The sequence below is a fragment of the Python bivittatus genome, unplaced genomic scaffold, assembly GCF_059951505.1.
Source record: "Python bivittatus isolate LINGU-HERP-01145 unplaced genomic scaffold, Pbiv_v1 ctg000020_np1212, whole genome shotgun sequence".
Taxonomy (NCBI): Eukaryota; Metazoa; Chordata; class Lepidosauria; order Squamata; family Pythonidae; genus Python; species Python bivittatus.
In genome coordinates this window covers 89419230-89436737 of record NW_028277030.1, presented here as the reverse complement: position 1 = coordinate 89436737, position 17508 = coordinate 89419230, and the positions used below count along the sequence as shown (strand labels likewise).

Below are 17508 nucleotides of genomic sequence, written 5' to 3'. Positions count from 1 at the left end.
CACAAACATTTCTATTGTTACTTATTAGAGGTTAAACAAATCAGAAACTAATGCCAGAACAAAGGATTGAGCTGAATGACTCCTTTAAAGCTTTATGATTAAGTAACTTGATTTTCTTGATCTTCCATAAACCATTCAAAACTGCTGCCTTCACACTCCTAAAGAAATCTAGTCCCAGAAAAGGGGGCGGGGGGGGCACCGGGGATAAATTAGTTTTCATAGTGCCACTGTCTGGTATTGTATATTAGTTTTCTCAATTTGAAAGCTGTAATAAGATGGCATGGCTATCTGAGTTCTGGAGGCTATTTCTTCCAGAACCAGCAGCCTTAGCAGGAGAATCATGCCGCTTTCTAAATGGTTACCACTAGGGGGCAATGTGGCACTCTTGTAGCGTAAGAAATTAATTTGTTGCCTCCTCCTGGACTGATCTCCCATGAACTGATAATTTCACCCAGCGGTCCATCTGAAGAGAAAAAGAAAGGGCTTGATGATCCATTAGGAATACTGTATTTTGGATCCCTTCCTAGACTCCTGTCTTATTGGTGCAAAAATTCCTCCTTTCTCAAAAAACAAAACAAAACAAAAACAAAAAACCCAAAACAAAAACAAAACAAACAAAAAACAGGTAAATGCAATCCTCTCAGGATCAATTACTTCTGAGAAAAGCTGTTCTCAAAACAATTGCCAGGAAATATTCTTTTGACCGATGTTTGTAATGCAGGGCTGAGTTTCTCAGCAATGTTATTCCAAGCGATTGAAAAGCAGGAGGCTTTCAAAATCCTTAAGCTGCAATTGCAACTTCACCTTGTCTGCCACTCCAAGCCCAACCATTTTTCAAGTCTCTCTGTTGCTGAGTTGAAATGCTACCCACTCATCATCCTGTCAGCAGAAAACTGTACCAGCATGAAATTTGCTGTCCTCGTTGCTGATCCCTTGTTCTGCTGGAATCACGCCTCTTTCAAGCCACCACATTCACTTATGTCCCCTTTAATGGGCGAAAAAGCCTAACAGATTTTACGCATCTTGAGGCTGTTCTGGGATGATGTCAGAATAAGGGAGGACAACACTATGACAGTGATATAGTAAAGGACAACTTCAGCTTGTCTCAGTCATGGAGAAGGGATGAGATAAAGAGAGCAACTTTGCTGGTACACAGCAGAAAGAAGATGCCGCTAAGGTATGCGTGTGCTGGGGCTGATTGCAAGTTGGGGAAGGCCTTTAATGGAAAAGCTTGAAGCTGTGATATTTGCAAGGTCAGGCAGCTTGACCAGTTTCTGGCATGACAGTATGCAGACCTGCGCTCATGTTTCGATCCTCCTTGGGGACGTTCCAGCTGTGCAGAGCGGACTCCTCCTCCCTCAGCCTGGTGACCCCCTGTGTTCCGAGCCAGCCTGGCCAATGGCACTGTTTTGGGGAACAGCAAAGCAAGACCTGAACTGCTTGGGCGCTCCAAGAAATTCTGAGATATTAAAGTCTTGGGCAATAATAATTAGAATAAAGATTTTGGAAACACCATATATTCCCATCTCTTTCTTTCCCAACCATCTTCTTAGTATTTCCCACTCCTGCAACAATCTGGGGGAGTTACAATGGATGGACTCCACCCATTTGTGACTTAAAATGCAGCCCTTTAGTAATCTAAATTTTATTAAAAGTACATTCAGCTGGTCGGCCACTTGTAATATCTCTTGTTTTATTCAGCACCTACAAATAGGGATATTTGCATCCCAACATGTAAAATATTCCCAGAAGCTAAGTCCTTGAACTCAGCACAAAATGTCATATACTGCATAACCACTGCAGTATGTAAAAATTTGGATTTGTTGCCATGACACCTGTTTTCCTGTTTCTTGACCTCGTGACCATGTGTTTGCATGGATGCTGTTCCTCATGTACAGGGTGGGGCTGTTCTAATTAATTAAGCAGTTCAAATCATTTTGGCAAGTAAAATGGCTATATTTTTCTTTGTCTACCATGGAGTGATAGAAGAGCAGTGAGGAGATGCTTCATTGGCTCCCTTGCTTTGCATCAGGCGAGTGTTAAAGGCACTGGAACAAGAATTTATTTTTAAAAAGAAAATTATTTTCTGACTCACACAATTTTCACTCTGATGCAGACACAAAGAGGGAGCCAGGGAGGGGATTTTTCCCCTTTGTTTGAGCATGCACACGTGTGTAAAAGTAAATTTATGGAGTGCTAAGAGATCAGCCTTGCTCTCTGGGACAGGGTGTGAACTAAAGCACATTCTGGAAGGCAGACAGCAGTGTAATCCATTCATTCAGCTCTGTCTGCAGCTGCTTTTTATAAACTTGGCATAAATCAGCACTTCGTGAGGCCAGGACTGTGTATCTGGAAAATATTTTCCCCAGCACCCCTCCCCCCTCCCCCAGCCCCCAAAAACAATCAGACAAAGAGCTCAGGAATTTTGTGTAGCATGGGACGGCCTCACTTGTGGTTATTTTCCATGACTTCCTCTGCTCATTTTTCTCCTGCCAATTGTAGAAGTCCATAAGTCAAAGTTGTTAAACTTTTCCCAGTTAAAATGTAACTCTAAGAACAAAGTAATCTGATCCCTTAGAGCCAAGTAATCATCTTTTTAGAGGCTGTGGCCTGGGAAAGTCTCCAGGTTTGCAGGTCAGAATATGCACTGATTTGGGCTCAAACAGGGAGGGAGCCCGTGTTCCAGTTGCCTCTCCAGGTAAACAGTTCCCAGGAAGCAGAAAGGCTGGTGTGTTCTTTTTCTCTCTTGCAGCACAGTCAATACTGTAAGGTTAAATGCTGCTTGTTGCCATTTCAGACACCACCAGTTTATATGTGAGCAGGAAGGGATCCAGCTGCAAACCTTTTGACAAATAGGAAGACAGTTGCCTTTTAGAAGAAAAGTTGCCAAGTGGGGAAATGAATAGACTTTGGACACATTTTAAAAACCAAATCAATATATTTTAATGCCAGGAGCAATATTTTCTCTCTCTCAACTTCCCAACGTTCAACAGTAATTGGATCTGCTCTCCCCCACCCCAAAGAGTTTTCTCCTCTTTCTCATGGGACTTCAGAACTACCATTATCAATCCTGAAACTGTCTTTTCAGCGGGATTTGGTTCAGCATTTGCTGTTTCGTTCCCCCCAATTTCCTCTGCTTACTTCAGCCTTTATTTTCTACCCATTGTCTGGCTTTCAGTCATTTTTTTAAAAAATGTGGTGGCTCAAATGACTTAAGCAGCCATTTGTGATTAAAGAGGCTGGAATGGTCAAGGACAGCCTTGACCTCCAGGGTATCTACTGTCCTTTCCTATCTTTTGTGTTGGAGTATTCTCCACCTTGGTGAGCGGGTGGAAAATGACGCTGGCATGAAATTGGCTGTTCCCCTTTGCCTATCCCTATCCTGAGTCTGTTGCTTCTTTCCCCAATCAGTGCAGACCCCTGACTTCCCTCCAGGGTAATGGGTGAAGACCCTAACAAATGCTCTACTCTTTGAGGTTCCCTTTGGATAGCATTGGGATAAGGGGGAAAATATACTTTAGCATTGATACAATGAAGGACAACTTTAGCTTGTCTCACTCATGTCAAAAGACACCAACCACACAATCTTAATGTGGCCCTGGACACAGAAAAAAGCAGTTGCTGGGGCACTCATGCACCATGGTTACATGAATGTGGAAAAAGGTATCATATTTTAATATGGGGGATCAATGGCATCTGGAGGGCATCAGATTGGGGGAGGCTCGCATGACAGCCCATTGACCCTAAAACAGGTATTAACTATCAATGACCAACTACCTTACCCTGAATAATGTCACATTACTATCCATTCCTTATGCAAATCACATCCCAGTCACCATAAAGACAACTTGTATTTTCCACATTTCATTCTCATCAACAATTATCAACTGTCCAAACTGGACAAAGAGAAGTCTTTTTTCCAGGAAGTTTGCTGGAAGGTATCATGCCTGCAGGGAACCTGGCATGTGAAGCCTTCCATGTTGAAGGAATGTGGGGAGGAGTGCAGGTATGTGGGGAGGAGTGCAGAGAGGGTCTGTGGTACAGTCTGTGAGGAGAGGAGTGAAGATCCCAAGACCATTGAGAAGTAATAGTACTTCAAGACTGTGAGCTATGAATCTGGCTATTAGGGCTACCTGACCTGGGCTGCACAAATCCAAATCCCCTAGATGGCAGCACTGATTTCCGTATCTTTCTGCTGATATCTAGTGGCCATCCAGATTTTTGCAGCTGGCATCTGGGAGCTGTACTGTCTATGGCAATGCAACTAGTTCTCAAAGACAGTGGGGAGGGACTCAGTCCGCACTGGAAACATAAAAATATGAGTTTCATCTACAACAAAAGCACAGGAGGAAAAACCCCAGATCAATCAATAGACACAAAGAAGTTGAGTATTTCACTTTTTACATCATGTTACCTTGGTTGTATCATGGACAGAGACATGGCCAAGAGCACAGGCCCATTAAGATTGTATGGTAGGGCTCACTGATATTGGCAGAGGAAACAAACTCTGAAGTAGACCCAGATGGCAACTCTGTCCCCATATCTACTCTAGCAATACTATTTTGAGGCCCATTAACATCATTTACAACATCAAGGGAACCATGTGCATCCTTCAATGTGATATATGCCAAGATCTATCAGAAGGACTGCACAAGATTTTAAACTGAGCCAAACTGACTACAAGAAAAAAAAAACGGACATAAATCTCACAATGGAACCGGCAACCACCTGAAAACAATAGTAAGACTCGGGGAGATTCTAAGCCAAAATTACAAAGATTTGAGAAACAGTGTAAACAAATTTCCTCAAAGATTCCACACAATTTCTCATGGATTGAATGTGGACACATTATAGTTTTTAGCTAGCTAGTTAATCAGTGCTAAGAGATCCATGACAAATAAAATATGACCAATTCACATTTGGTCATTTCCAAAATAATCCTGTAATTCACCTTTGTTTTTACCATTTCCGCACATCATATTTTCTCACCCTCCAAACTGCATAAACACACACAACTGTGTATATAAACTTTCTTGGAACTAAAAATCTCATGAGATAAGGAAGTTGCTGGTCTTTTAGAGATCAGACAATTTTGCTGCATAGAACTGACTCATACCCTACTTTTCTTATAACAATTTGGTTTCTATGTGTCTTGGTCCCCAAATCAATCCTGCCTCTTCTCATCATCTTCTCCCATCTTCTCTTTCCCCCGCTCTCCTACAACTAAATATAGTCAGATATCTATTTCACAGGAATTTATTTCATTTGTCTGATGAAGTGGTTATGTAGTCACAACAGCTCATATGATAACAACATTGGTTTGTCCTTAAGATTTCTCCCTGAGTTAACTGTGGGCAGATAGGATGATGGTAAAGCAACATTAGTCATTCTCATTAGTGACTTCTGATCACGATGAGTTAACTGTGGTCATTTTCCTACAACAACCCACAGAATAGGAGTGAAAGTGAGGCTTTTCCGCACTGCAGCCTTAAGCTACTGAACTCCAATTGGCTGGAAATGAAGCTGGCTTAAAAAATCCTCTTTGGGATTTCAATCCCTTCCTTCATTTGGCCACAAGGATGGCCTGATGTGCTGTCTGTCTGGATTGCACTTTCCACAACCCCTGACTGGTGGATTCTCCTTTTTTAACCCCTCCTAGAACAGTAAAAAAACAAAACAAAACACAAACCACCACAGCTTTATCACTTTTCCTGTCACTTTGTCCAGAAAGGGAAATGGCAGAATACTTGTCAATTTCATCAGGTTCAAAAACAAAGTGGAAAATGAAAAGGCAGGTCCATAAATAAAGCCCTATTTAAAGGAATGAAACTTGCAAAGATAACTACAGACTACTTATTTAAAACTTCCAATCTCTTCCAATGTAAAAAGTGGGCCACAGGTTGCCCACACCTGAACTAGGAAACTAGGAACTAGGAAACCCCTGTGTTTTCTTGGTGAGTTACTGTCTCTGTCCTGTCTCAGAAGGCTGCTGACATCCTTAAAACCCAAGAACCGTATATAGCTTTGTGGAGGAAAGGCGGGATGCAGATGCAATGAAAAAGCAGCGTAAGATGCCTGAGGTTGAAGGAAGATGTTAAATCTATGCTCTGATTAAAGTTTGCTAAGAGGTGCTTCTCTCTCATTGATATTTCATTTTCTAGTAAGGACAATTTCATCCCCAAATGTCAAAAACGTATTCCCTTCTGTAATTGCTACACACCATTTTGCCTGGATTGACTGAAAAGCAAATATGCTGTGGCTTCCTCCCTTACCCCACTTCCTACTTCCAAAGATTCTTTACCTTGAATTAAGTAAGCCAAGATCAGAAATATCAAGCTACCTGGCATCCCTTCAGCCATGTTTCTGGGGAAAAGCTTCATTTGGAGGCAGGACTTAAATTCCTTGAAATTTGATCTAGGACTCTCTGAAGAGAGATTACCATAGACTGAAGTCCAGCTCAGGATTTTACATGAAAAGGATTGTTAGCTTTGGCCAGTATATATGAGTTTTGCTCAACCTGGTTCCTCTCCAGGTGTTGGTATCATCCCAGCCAGTACGTCAATAGACCTGGTGATAGAGGCCAATGGATGTTGTAACACCTTTTGGGAGGAACTAAATTGGGGTAAGCTCCAATAATTGAACTTGAAATGTTTTAACAGATGTGAAATGAAAATCACATTAAATTCAAATCCTTGAAATGATAATCATATTAAATACAAAGCATAGTCCTACTTAGTTCAATTCTTGCAACCAATGAGCAGAACTGTCAAAGTCTCCAGGGGTCATGTATTTCCCTTGATATAATTCTAGAACAGAAAATTCCTTTGACATGGTACTGGAAAGGTTTGTTTGGAAGGTTGAGGAAATGTTGCATGTTTCAGAGATCAGTTATTTTTATTTTCCAACTAAAATTTCCACTCCCAGAACATTTCCAGCAAAGGAAAAAAGCAACTTTAATAAGTCTTTTAACTTACTAGAAAGGCCTCAGCTCCCATTTTATTAGAATATATAAGAGGTCTTTCATGGAGGGCAAATGATGGTAGGTAGAGAAGAAACTGTACTTCATTCAAGCAGACTGTGCATTGGAGGACTTTTTTTCTCTATTCTGTAATGTGTTCTTTGCAGGTCTAGAGGACATCATGGATTTCAGATTTCTCATTGTGCCATCAATTACTTCAGTCCTCCAGGAAGGGCAGCCTTATTCCCTCCATTTTCACTCCCCAGGTCTCCCAGATTTCCTGCTGGGAGGACACTGCAAATTCTTGAAGCATAAAGCCTAACCTTATCAGAAGACAGACTTGTAACCTCCCTCATTTACTTCAGCTAAAACCACCTAGTTTATCCATCCTTCTCAAGCACTGGATATTTACAGCTAAGCCCTATTTTCTTATCATCATCTTCAAATATATAGAGGCTCCAAGAGACATTTTAGTGAAGTGCTTATCAGCCATGTTAAGCAATCAATGGTGGTTTTTGTTTGTTTGTTTGTTTTTAAGATAAAAATCACATTTCTTTGAGCCTGTGATTTCTTATGAGCTAAGGTGGACAAAAGAGTATCTTGCAAAAATGTCAATGCTGGCTCTTTATGATAGAAAACTATACTGCATTATATTATGCTAGTCTATTAAAATCAGAAAGTCTACACTAAGTAGGATTAATGTTGGATTTCAGTATGATTTCAAGGGAAATATAATATAGTAATGCCAATATTTCAACCTTATTTGTTGTTCGCCAATGCACTGTGTTTTAAAGAAAATCTTTGATTGTGTATAATGAGTCCTGTCCAAAGGCACTCATCACTGAACAAAGGTGGCTTTCACTCTATATATTTTCTCTAGTACAGAATGTTTTGCCCACTAATGTTTTTCTTGATGAGCTAGATGCTTTTTTTTAATTATTCATGTTCTATCCCATGTTTTTGATGCAATGCTCATGATTTCTGGGAGATGAAGACCAACATATCTGGGAGATAAAGGAAGCAGACAAATATCTTGTTGATGGCAGAATGTTCATAGCAGACATGAAGATGTCTGCTGAAGACATGAAGATGCAGTTTATGAATTTCACTTTCAAATACTTGAAATATATTGAGCACAGAGCCTTTTTTCCATTTTTTTCTTGAAAATTGGAAACTTCCTTTCGTTCACCTCTGTACCTAATTCATGTAATTCTACTACAACCTTGAGATACAGTGCATGTTACCCTTTTGATTTACTACTTATGAATTCTCCTGCCTCAAAGCAGTTGCAATGACAGCAAAGGAACTTCTATAAGGGAAGGATGGGAAAGTGAAATTCCTTTCACAGCAGTGATAGTAGTTAACACAGGGATGGGAGCCAAACCTCTGAGGATTGGCAACTGAGGGCCAATCACATGCACATGAGGCCTGTGCTGTGTGTATGTCCATGTGTTCTTTCTTAGGGATGTGAAGCCTTTTCTTCCAGCTCAGTAAGCAGCACCTAGCTATCTCAAGAAAGCTAAGTGAGGGTCAGTCCTGGTTAGGACTTGGATGGAAGACCACCAGAAAAGCTTAGAGTTATAGAATAGATTGGGAAATAAAAATACTTCCTGGAAGAACACGAATTACTTTTGTGTAGTTCCCAAGAAAACCAGGTGGATATGTGTAGCCATCAGGAATTGAAGTCAATAGAGTCTTACCTTTTGAAATTGTTTGTTTGGCTTGTATACCTCTTTGTTTCCCATTGAAAGTGCAGGGAAATCATCCTTCCATTTTCCAGAAGTCTGTCATTGAGGTTTGGTGTTGTGTGTGGGTTGCCTGCAGGCTGTGGGTTCCCCTTGAATTAAGGGGAAAGATTCTTCTTCTTAGACAAACAGCAACTATGGATGTGTGTGGTGAGGGAGGACTTTTAATGGGAATAATGAAATCCTCCCAGAGCTGTTTTGGCAGAAGACACTCTTATTAAAGCATGAGTGAACTTTACAAGCACAGCTACCTCTTTGGAAAAGGGGAAACCAGTTCATATAAAATGGAGATTGCACAGTCACACTAAAGTAGACAAAACCTTATGTAGCATTAGGAAAAGAAATAGAACCAGATGTTTTCCCATGTTGTTGTTTAGAACGTTTCATTATTTCATCATTTCTTAGATAAAGAAACTGGGTGTGGATACAGGTTATCTTATAATATATAAAAATCTTATAATAGATTTTTGGATTAGAGTAATGTTTAGTAACCATGCCTATGGTATTATATAATCACACAGATTTGCTTGCTTCAGTTTTTTGGCAAAATCTATCTGGATACCACTATAGACTCACAGCAGAGATACTGCACTGGAGCTATGAAAAAATGAAAAATGTTTGGAAAAATACAGATTTATACCACTAGTAAAGAAAGTCAGGTCAAGAAAATAAAAGACCAGATGATGAGCTAATGTACCTAAAGAGCAATAAATGTATAGATCAATTCACAAAAGGCCAGCTTAGATGCATGGCTAAATCTTATCTGCCATTGTCATTTATGAAGAAGTTAAATTTCTCATGGGCAATTGAGATAATGGCCTACTGACACCATTATAAAAATGTGCCACGAATTCAGGCCAAATATCTGAATTGTATCCCATCTGGGGGGAATACATTTTAAACACTGATGAATTCCATTTGTAATACGTTGGGCCCAAGTGTGACTTAGTCCATTAATAAAGTAGACTGTTGCCACCTTGGTGACGGATAGCATTAATGGAAATGCAGCTAACAGAAGAGCACTGCTATTCTGCTTTTGCTCATAGTACCTGGTTATGATGCATTTTTCCTCTGTTTCTATTGAGCCATGAAGAATCTTAATGATAAATACTAGGTTAGAAACAACAGAGAAACTATTGTTCCAATAATGGGAGGTGGGCATCTGAACGCCCTAACAGGATGCTTGCTGTTTTATTTTTAAAGAGGGTTCTGATAAGTTTGGAAGGCCAAGTTAATGATGATTTTGCCATAGCCAGCCCTGGGATTAATGTTGTCTAGAATAATTTGCTCTCACCCTTTACGTAACTTAGATGTTTCACTTCTTCAGACATGCTGTTCATTGATATATCTGGCATATAATGATTAGAAGGGGAGGATTTATTTGTTGATTTATTTATGTATGTGAAATCCGTAAATTCATTATCGGGGTAAAATCTGAAACCAGATCAATGCTGTACCCGCCTATCATCCTCCAAGAGTAGAATTATTTTTCAATCATCCTGAGGCACATCAGAATGACAGCTAGGGGTTGGAATTCCAGGGTAGAATAAGTTCATTTGAGACACCTTAGCCTCAGACAAGAGTGGCAGATGGATCAGAGTCTGATCTAGGAAGATCAGTTTAATGGTAATCTTATCTCATAAGATATCTTAAGCCTTAAAGGTTGACACCAGTATTGGTTTGGAAACTAAGGAGAAACCAGTGAACCAATGCAATGCTTTCAACACTGGTCTTACAGATGCTACTTCTGATTCATGCATTTGAACACATCACACTTGCAGAGCTTTAAAGGCAGTCCATACAGCCTACACAGGAGTCATTCAATCCAGACATCAGCAAGGTATGTATTACGGCAGCCAGTCATCCTGAGGACCTATAATCTCAGGGTTATTTACCTTGGAATAAGCCTCACACTGAAGTCAGTAAACATGCACAAGCATATATTGTAAATTAATAAAAGGAACTCCTATCTACAGATGCTATCTAAGCATTTACAAATTCCATTTTTTAAATATGGAATCAAACTGATATTACAGTATTGTGGTATTGTTAGGAAAAAAAGTTGGACCAAAATCTAGTGGAATTCTCTTCTCTTCTCTTCTCTTCTCTTCTCTTCTCTTCTCTTCTCTTCTCTTCTCTTCTCTTCTCTTCTCTTCTCTTCTCTTCTCTTCTTGTGTGTTGTTGTTTATCTCAACCAGAGAAAAGGTCTTAACTAGGAAGTTTGACTCTCTTTTCTTTATCCCTTTGCTTGCAGCTTTCCTAACTCTTTATTTCCTTACTGCTACAGCCATCCAGTCATCATTTCAGAATGGTGACAAGTAGTCAAAATCAGTTGGAAAGGACCTCAAAGGTTCAATTGAAACTACTGCTGGTACAGGAAATCAACTACTTCAGCATCTCTGACAGGTAATCTCCCAACCTTTGCTTAAAAACCCCTAATGAAGAAACCCATTGTGAAATAGCTCATACCATAAAGAAGATCTTCCTAATAAATTAATCAAACCCCCCTTGTAATTTGAATCCATTCACCCTCCAAAGCAAAATAGAGTGGTACTATTAGTATGATCTGGACACTGTACTTATGTTGATGTAGTGTAGAGTTGCATAGTCTTTTCAGCTGCAACATCAGATTACTGCCTTACATTTAGTTTGTAATCTACTGAACAAAGGGCTTTATATGGACAAAGGACTTCTTTCACATGTAAGACAAAGCCATTTTTGTTATCATTTGTGATGACATTTGAATGTGGTTCTTTCTGTTGCATTTGAGACCCATTATTTTTTGGCCTGCCTGTGCTGCCATTATTGTTGTTGTTATTATTATTTCAATATATCCTTCTATTCTGCCCAGAGGATAGAAAGGTAAAGCATAGTTTAAATCATTTTGCTATCTTTAACTCACAGTTGAAGGTAAGACAGTGAAGTTTTCCCAGGCTCAAGAATAAAGATGAACAGTGTGCACTCTGAGAAGAGACTATTAATCTTTGGGAGGAAGGCAGTGACAAATATAGAAAGATCATGCAAGATAAGAAAGGATATTTCTAATACAACAAAGGTCAGAACAGTTTAAAGCAGTGAGTTTTTTCCCAGTAGTACAGAAGAGTTGTGAAAGTTGGACAGTGAGAAAGAGTTAGAGAGAAAAAGATAATGGCTTTGAAACATAGGTCTGGAGATGTTACTAAGAGTACCAAGAACTGCAAAAAGAACCAGTGAGTCATTTCTGAACCAAACAAGCTACTGCTTCCTTGAAGCAAAGATCAACAAGCAGAAACTCACATAATTTGGGCATCGGATGGGAACAGATGATGGATTAGAATTAAAGACTGTGTTTGGCAAAATTAAGAGAAATAGAAGAGGAAGACAAAGGATAAAGTGAATGGATAAGAGATCAGTGGAATGTCCTTGGAAGAGCTGCAAATTGTCACCAGAAATAGATCAGTATGGCAAGCATTTGTCCATATAGTGACTAGGGGCCAGGCCTGACTAATTAACTTTGCTGGAAGCAGTAGTAAAATCTGGGACATGGAAAATTTGGCACACCCATTTCTGGACACATGATGAATATTATTCAAATTTCAGTTTCCCTGCAGCTACCTTTTGTAACATGTTGGATTGCAAATTATTCCTTATTTGAAGCTCATAAATCTTAGTGTGAAGATGAAGACATTGCCAACACTAAAACAGCCAGATTTACAATTGCAGGAACTGTCTTCTATTTGCCTACAATTATTTTGGCAAGCCTCATTTCCTTATCCGCCCGAGTCTATACTGTTATTGCATTTTTCATAAACCTGGCTGCTACTCTATACTTTCAAATTGCTTGCCCATCAGGTTAGAAGACCTACTATTTATAAAGATTAGAGTGTAATGTATTACACATTGACAATTTCTACCACAAAACAGACATAACAATTTTGAATAACTGTAATTTCAAAAGAAAGCTACAGATTTAATCTACTGTATATTCTTAATTATCCTTCCACTTGATATCCTTCTTATGAATATGACTCCCAGAATTTACATGGTGGATCAGAATTGTGGAAATTGCAGACTTATTATATCTGCATGTTGCAAGGTTGGGGAAGACTGGTCTCAGAATACTGTCGATAACACTGCATTAGAAATGCTACCTATATTTACACAGGTAAGCAAAAATGTGTGACACATCTTAATATCTTGCATCAATAGCTTATGCTTGCTACCTCGAAGGAAATGAGTCTAGGCTCTATTTTTTTTAGAATTAGTGTGTGAAGTGGTTCAGTCACTGTTCAGACCTTTACAAAACTTGGAAGTTAGGGGAAAAGAGATTTGTAGAAGTATCCTAAGCAGAAATGAAGAACATGGCCCTCCAGATGTTGAACTATGCCCCCTAACATCCCTCACTATTAAGAATTATAACAGAAATGGGAAGTTGAATTTCATAATATCTGTAGGGCCATAAGTTCCTCATTAGGCTTCCAAAGAGTAAAGTCATATTTCCTTGTTCTTAAGTGATCTAAAAACCAATTTAGCATACTAGTTCAGAGCATGGGAGTGAACTGCTAGATTTGTGGTTAAGTTCTCACTTCTGCTGCATGCTTGCTTATGATTCCACTTTCTGTCAATTTATTGTCTGCAATGGGAAAATAATCAAGGAAGCCCATATGTGCTAAGAAGTGCTATTTTTATTCTTCATTTAGGAATTGGCGGTGATCTGACACATTAGATGTAGTCCAATAAACAAACAAATAAAGTAAATAAATAGTGTATCCTATTAACGTGGAAGAAACATTGGCTCTTGTTCCATATTTGCCTGCTTCTAGTGTTAAAATCTCATGTCTGAAAAGTTTTTGCCTGCTGTGGATTTAATCGATAGGTGCAATATCCTTGTTGTGATCACAGTGTGGGTACATACATTTGCAGAGTTAACTGTCAACCATTGATTGATAACCCCAACTTTAACACATTTTGTGGGGGAAATTTGTGAGACAGGTGAAATAAGTGTACGTAATCAACTGGTGTGTGAAACATACTGGTGGGCAAAACCTTTTTGTCAGGCAAAAAAGGAACAAGAACTAAAACATTCAAGGCATCCCTAAAAGCAAAGAAATTGACCCTATTTTGTTCTGTGAATTTCTGATTTCCCATTTCAGTAAAACTAAGTTGTGTGTGCAGGTATGCATACATGTATGAATAAAAGGATAATCCCACAGAGATCAGTAATCATGACAGACATCAGAAGTGATACTTATGAAGAAATGGGCACAAAGGATTGGGTATATATGTGTGGGCGTGCATGTATAAAAGCTGAGAAAGCCTGTTATTGCTCCTTCCTCACCAACACTACCAAGCTCTGGTGATGTGAAAGAAGGCCTAACAACCATTGAGCTGGGTTTCCTATGTATTATTGCATTAATAATCTGCTGAGAATGATTTTGTAGTTTGGAAAATGCCATTGAAAAGAAAAGGAAATGAATTATTCAGGAGAAGTAGAACAAGTGCCCCCTTAACTTACTCCCCCTACAGCTTTGGAAAAATGGCTTCACTTTCATTAGTCCTGGTCCTGTTTATTCTGTACCTCTCATGACTCATCAGGTTCATGAGAACGTGAGCGTGTTTCTCATCGGTGAGCTGCAGCTGTGTGTGGCATACTGCAGTGTTACCATGGCAACTGGCTGGGGATGAATTAGCAAGTGCAAGGAAAGAACAGTTCAGCTAAGTAGGTTAGAATAAAATGAAGGCCACAGATTCTCTTTTATGAACTCTAGCCATGACATGACATAACCATGCTGTCCTATTAGCAGCTTATTAGATTGCATTTAATAAATTACCAATATTAAATGGTACTTTTAATGGTACATTATATTATCAGTGTGTTAACAGTACTAGTGTTCAGCCAGAAGCCAACTCAAAATGATGCTGTATCTGGATAGATCAACAGGATAATTATATGAAAATATGAAGACCTTACTCTTCAGGGTAATAATGTGGAAATGATCATCCACTGCACAGAAGCAGAAAAGTCCTATGTTTTCTTTGGAATGTATGAGAGGTATATTCAGGTCACATAATGAATAATATGCAAATGATTCCTGGCAGGAAATGATTGTGTGCAGCTCCAACAGATGAGAAATATGGAACGAACAAGGGCCAACATGCTAACTTACTTGTTGTCTAGAATGTAGCTGAACCACACAACAAATGCAAGAAAGACTGGAAATGCAAAAAAAAAAACAACAACTTATTGTCTCAAGGCATCCTGCAGAATGGGTGGAACTGACTGCAAAGCTGTTGTGTTAATGCTTTCTAGATTCCCTAGATCCTAGTCCAGAGGGTGTTGTGGGGAGAAGACACGAAAAAGAGATAGATAGATAAAAAATGCCGGTTAATTCCTTTTCCCACTGTTACATGTGAAGGGGTCATGTTGATCAAGGGCTTTTCCATATAAGAATCTTCCTGACTACCTGAAAAGGTCACATGTACCTATGTCAGCATATATCTATAGTCCTCACATATGACTACTGGTGCATGAACAACTGGTGATGTTGCCTCTGTGTCTGTATGTGTGTATGCAGCTAATGAAGGGCAACTCATGAAAACAGGTTGACATTTCTGAGTTGACATGATCTTAGTGAATCAGAATTTCTGCATGAGAGACTGTGGTATCTTCCCAAGTACTCTCCAAACTTAAAAAAAAAGGTGAATATGTAGTCAACAATTCCATAAAGCACAGCTAAAGCAGAATCTAGTCTTGGTAATTTTTGCTTCTTTTATTTTTGAAATAGTTAAAAAAAAAAAAAGCATTCAAGTTTTTATGAAATATGAACCTGATGTGAAATGGGGCAAAACATCTTTTAAAAAAAAATTTCAGATAGAATTCCAAATCTTTGGCCTCTGATATCTAATTTAGGAACTCATGGCCTCAGAATGGGTGGGGATCAAAGTGGTGAAAATGTTTAAAAAGTACTTTGGGGTTTTGCTCACGTAATGTCCTGGTGGGGAGTAGGATTACTGGAATCAGAGATGGGTAAGTCTATTGTCAAATCAAAGTGACCCTTGAGATTGGTCACCTCAATCCCAAACTTTTGGATGGGTGGCAAGGTTGGTATATGGGTCTGTGCGTGTCTGTATCTGTGTATGGGTTTTCAATGTTATGTAATCTCATCACTTTGTTGCTGAAAGTTTCTTTTTGTGTGGTTATGTATGGGGTGGCTATACTCTTTCTTGCAGATAATCAACTGATTTTTTTTTCATTATCCTTACCCCCATTCCTACTTGTACATCCTTGAGCGAGTTGTTTTATTTATTCAACTTTTCATACATTTCCTTTCCCTCTCAATCCTTTCACAATGTATTCCATTCTTAACATTTTGTTTTTAAAAAAATATTTTTCAGTTTTTTTTCCTCTTCATCCCCATCACTCATATATTTCTCTTGCAAATCATTCATGGCTTATTATTAGCTTTCCCATTTCAATAATTGTATATAATAAATCACGAGCTACCTTTCAGGTCCAACACAAGGGGGACTACTTTCCAAGCTGAAGATATGGTTGTAAAACAGGTTGGATGGTCCTTGTTTTTAGCTAGGGGTGAGAACTTGTAATAGCCAAAAGTTGTAATATACTGTATTTCTTAGTAACAGGTGCCATTCGTATTTTACATGAGGGTTTCTTTCCATACTTCAGTGTTACCATAATATTAGTTTTCTCATGTATATCGTTATTTTTACCTATTACAATTTTGAGCTGCTTTCCTACATTTGTATAAATGAAACATTAATAATTTTGTCAGGCTTGGTTCTGAGAAATAAAATAATCCTTTATTTTCAACTCAGACTGACTTGGCTTGGAGTTCAGTTTCAGCCTTACAGTTCTTGGGGCATAAAAGCTTGAGGAAGGCAAGTTCCACTTGTGTAATTCTTGGTGGAAGAGTAAACTTCTACAGTGCGTCAAAACTCTACTTTGTTTGGGAACCCCACATTTATTTAACCCCCCCTCCCTTTATGAATTGTAAATGCCAAATAGGACATCTGTGTTTATATTTTCTGGAAGAGACAGCCAAAATCCTGAATGTGTGAGGACAGCAGTAAGATTCTGAATTAACTGCTTCCTGCACTGTAAGTTTCTTAAGCTGTTTCTCTACCACACAGATGTTGTCCATTATTTTCAACACAGCAATACTGCAGTGTGTTGGCTTTGTTAAGAAAAATAGCTATGTGTGATCTGCCCTGCAACTGTTATTTTCTATCAATCTGTTTCCAAGTTAGCATAGTAGTGATAACCAGTCACGTGTCAATTACATAGAAAACTCTGAGAAGCTTCTTATTGTTTTAATACTTAAAATGTTTAAAAAATGTATATACCATCCACCATTTTATAATACACGTGATGGCAGAGCCTTCTGCACCACCAGAAATCTGGATCAGATCACACATTCTGTAATTATGTGACTGAATGGGATGTGATTGCTGTCTGTCATCCTGTGTTGATTCATCATTACTGTAATGACTGCCTCGTACTCAATCTGTCACATGGTAGCTTTTCTACGGAAGATATGGACAGTGAGGAAAGGGTTCCTCCTGCTGAATTCACCCTATGTGAGAAATTATTTTTATTAATAATATGACCTACTAAAAAGGATCATGGGAAACACGCCTTCAGCAGATCAAAACAAGCTGACAGCCATGCACAGATATACTATACATAGCAAAAAACCCAAGCCAATAATAAAATGTATTTGGCTTTACCTGGTTGCTAGGCAACACAGAAGCAGAGCTCTTACTTAGATCTACAGTGTGAGTTATCTTTGCCACTGTACAAGCAAA

General features: G+C 38.9%; 1 long non-coding RNA gene across 1 annotated transcript in view; it reads left to right on the top strand.

Moving 5' to 3' along the window:
* Positions 1–1116: 1116 nt before the first annotated feature.
* Positions 1117–17508, top strand: part of LOC148217124 (uncharacterized) — a 29123-nt gene continuing 12731 nt past the window's right edge. The window contains exons 1-3 of the long non-coding RNA XR_015797995.1: positions 1117–1177; positions 10991–11109; positions 12718–12847. This is a non-coding gene — a long non-coding RNA (uncharacterized LOC148217124). The remainder of the gene's footprint in view (positions 1178–10990; positions 11110–12717; positions 12848–17508) is intronic.